The sequence below is a fragment of the Manacus vitellinus genome, unplaced genomic scaffold (genome assembly GCF_001715985.3).
Source record: "Manacus vitellinus isolate BGI_N305 unplaced genomic scaffold, ASM171598v3 scaffold_3_pilon, whole genome shotgun sequence".
NCBI lineage: Eukaryota > Metazoa > Chordata > Aves > Passeriformes > Pipridae > Manacus > Manacus vitellinus.
The window spans coordinates 35,360,610-35,364,501 of record NW_021940535.1 but is presented as its reverse complement, the minus strand read 5'-3'; positions in this window follow the sequence as shown (position 1 = coordinate 35,364,501).

Sequence of the window (3,892 nt, the reverse complement as noted above, 5' to 3'; positions counted from 1 at the left end):
AGAGGCTGACAAATCTGGTTTTATGTGGGTTTCACTTCTAGTCTTGCAGAGGCATGGCATTATAAATGAAAATCATAGGCTTCCTTAGCTATGTGGGCACGGCCCATAAGGCTTCCTGGAAACACCACATCTGTGGCTGACAGCTACTTTTACTGAGCATCACTTCAGCAGAAACCAAGTCTGGTAAATTCCCTCCTGAAATATTACATCTGCTACAGATTGGTTTTGACAAACTGCAAAAGATTTTCAGTTTTATTAGTAACCTACTGTACCAATGGTTCTGGAAACAGGAATTCATGCTATCCAGTCTCAGTATTTTTTTCAGTTCAGTGGTTGCATTGCAAGGGTATGACATCCTCACATTCTTTCCTGGCCACAGTGATTTCTGACTCAGAACATGATCTTCCCTTCTAGACAGCTGAGATATCTGTATACTCTTCCTGATCCTCACTCAGATATTTAGTAGGTTATACTGGACATTCAGACACAAGCAGTATTTTTCATTGTTCAGCCATCACCACTGATATTTGCTTGTACTGAAGTTTTGGCTGACCACTGTGAAGGCACTTCTAAACATCTGGTGTATCAGCAGCGGGAGATTTTTCTTGCTCTCTCTCCACTTTTTGAATATAGAGGAAATACTCACAAACACTTCCCAGCTACAAGTCTACTACCTTCCATCACCCAGCCTTATGTGGAGGGGTTATATTCCTGACTTCAATAAAACCCAGTGACATGCTCTGCAGACTGGCAACCTCCTGCTCAAAGCCAGGGGCAGGCAGAGGCCCTTCTGGTGTGTTCCTGTCTGCTCTGCTGCAGATGGGAGGGCAGGGAGGAGAGTTACCTGTAACTGCAGAAGGCTTGAGATTCCTGTAAAAGTTTTGTGCGTTTGTTATGTGCATTTGTTGCTGGTGTGAGTTATAGAAACACGAGAGCGAAAATCTTTCTTCTCACTTGGGGAACAAGAGTACACAGACCAGTCATATTTTGTAATTTTACCTTTCAGTTGCCAAGTAAAATGCTGAATCTTATGGCAGTAGTTTTTGCATGTTTCTGTGATGTTCCTTGGCAGCATTGCTAATTGTAACATTGTTAACAATTCTAAAGCATTTTAAGGAGCAAAAATATTGCAGTGGTTTCATCTGCGTGTTCCTCTTACCACATGTCGCTGTTTCACTGGATGTGTTTCTTGGTTACCAGGGCAACAATTACAAATCTAGCATGATTACCTGTATCATACCACTCATCAGAGATGTGGGCAAACTTTGGAAACTTCTACACTGAGGAAATGTTGCAAGTTGGTAGGAGGAAGAGGTTTTCAAAAGCTGTCTCAATGAAAATGCTGATACCATATGCTTATGTCAAAACTTTAAACATATCGAGTGATCAGTTTGCTTAAAATATATTTTACTATAAATATATTAGAGTCAAGAAAATAACTGCTTCATCAATGCATTATCATAGTTATGTAGATGTGCTCATTTAGAATAAACTAACATAATTTTAGAATAGCCTGTCATTAGCTATTTAAAGCCAGCTATATTGTGGAGCCATAATTCGTATCTGAAACAGCCCATACTTGTGTCCTAAAAAATGTAAAGAGTAGAGAGCTGGGCATTGGACTTCAACTCTGTTATTAATCTCCTCTATTAATAATGTTCCTTGAGATTTACTATGTGCATGGAACAGAGTAAGAAGGAGTTGTCACAATATCCAAATTTCAGTAAGTCAGAGAGAACCAGTTGGGAAATTCTGTAGACATGTGGCTGCTTTCGGGTCACAAGACAAAGCGTGAGCAACGTTTAGCCTGCCCCATAGCAGTGGCAGCATGTGTTAGCAAGATTTCCTGAGTGAAGTATGAACAAATGCTTTCAAGGGGCTTATCCACTCTCTGCCATCATTCAGTTTTTTGTAAGAAGAAAGATATGCATGGCCATGGATTTCAGCACGTCTCGGCCATTGCCCCAGTTTCTGAAATAAGCAGCATACCTTAAATACTACTATGTAAGGTCGGATCCAAAAAGTATGGTTATTATTATGCTGACTTTACATTTATAAAGTGAAGAGCACTACAAGTAACTGTTTCCAGATTCCCTGTTCGCATTTTCAGTCCTTTTTGCAGCTGTCAATTAATAATGAGAACCAGGTTAGGGCAGACACAGTCATACAAAACGATAAAACTGACTACTGGCAGTTGTTTAAAAATGAACGCTAGGGAAATTTTGGTGTTTCCCAGGCTTTGCAGGAGGAAGCCAATAAAATCCAAACCTAGTTTGTGAATTTTTTTGTTGCCAGACTGTAGGTGTTTTGATCGGATTCTCCAAATTACTACACTGGTGGAGGACGTAGGTGGAGCATTTCTCCTGAGCAGGGAGTGTTCTATACTGCCACTAGCACAGCAGAGACATCTCTGCTGCTTTTTCCATCAGACTCCATTTTTCCTATGTGTGAATGGCAATAATACATTGGAGTCAGGGAAAGGATAAGGAAAAACAGGTCTCAGCTCTGTCTCCCTATCTGATAGTAATTGCTCCAGGTATTGGACAGCTCTAAATAAATGAACTGTCCTGGCTAACTCCAGATCCCACTCCTCAGAGTATCTTGCATTGCTGTGATCTGTAGGTTATGGAAATAGTAAGAAGCTCAAACTTATCAGCTTTACTAATTTCAATAGTCTAAAAGCTGCCATTTTCTTTAGTTTCACTTTGCATCTGTACTTTGAAGGAGTTCTACTGAAATGTATCTTCTTATCTGATAACAACCTTGTTCTTTGCAGCCATCTTCATCATCTTGAACCCTTTTCTTCAGAGCCTTTGGCATCTTTGTCCCATGACTCTTTTCTCCAGCCAGCACATTCCCGGTTCTTTTAGTTTCTCTCTGTTCTCTGCCAACCACCCGTTCAGGAAACCTGCCTACTGCTGGTTGCAATGTGTGCTGCTCTCCTCTGGTACCTCAGCTGCTGCACTTATTTTCACAAATCCTAGAAGTACACCTTGGACTTCTTGGTTTTGTCACCTGCTTATTTCCATGGCTAGCAAATAAAGAAGCAGCCCCAGACCCTGGCAGGTGAATGACAAAACTGTTTTGAAAAAGCTGGCAAGGACCAATATTCTTACTTTGAAATTTTGTTTCTAATTCCACCATTTTCCACAGTTGATGCATCCCATATTCTGGAGGAGTGTGCTGAAAAGCAACAGATTTCTCCTTTTTTGCCCTCCAGCTTCAGATAAAAATTCTTTCTCCACTGCAAGTCAAGGTAGGAGCTACTATGACATGCTGTACATATCCCTCAAATATTCCCCAAATCCAGCTTATTTTTGACACATTTCCAAGAGGCCCCACAAAAATCTAATTAAATCAAGACACTATTAGAGAAACATGTTGAGGTTTTTGTTTTAATGTTTCATCTTCATTTTACAATAGGAATCTGCACACTGAGGCATAGGTGTCTGCCTGCTTGTCTGTGGTGGCTAACCCAGGTAACAGTCTGCAAGCTGTTAACTTTGGTTGAGTCATATATATATATATATATAAATACATCTATAACATTTGTTTTAAAAACAAACTACTTTTCATGGGCAACGATGTCATTGTGTAGCCTCTTCCTTTTCAATTTAGCAACAGCAATTTTGTAGTCTTGGGGCAAATTAGTACAGTTTCACCAGTTATTTCCTTCCTTCCTGTTCCAACAGCAGTGCAGGCTTTGAAATGACTTCTCAAAAACATCACCTACGGCCGAAATCACCGTCGAGGCCATTTCTATCAGCTGCCCAGCCGGGCAGCAGACACACTCTCATGGGGATAAACCTCTTTTGCCACCCCGCATCCCTTTTCTCCCTGTGCCCTGGTTCCAGCCACCCGAATTAATTTCGGCTGACCCCAAGGGGCTCAC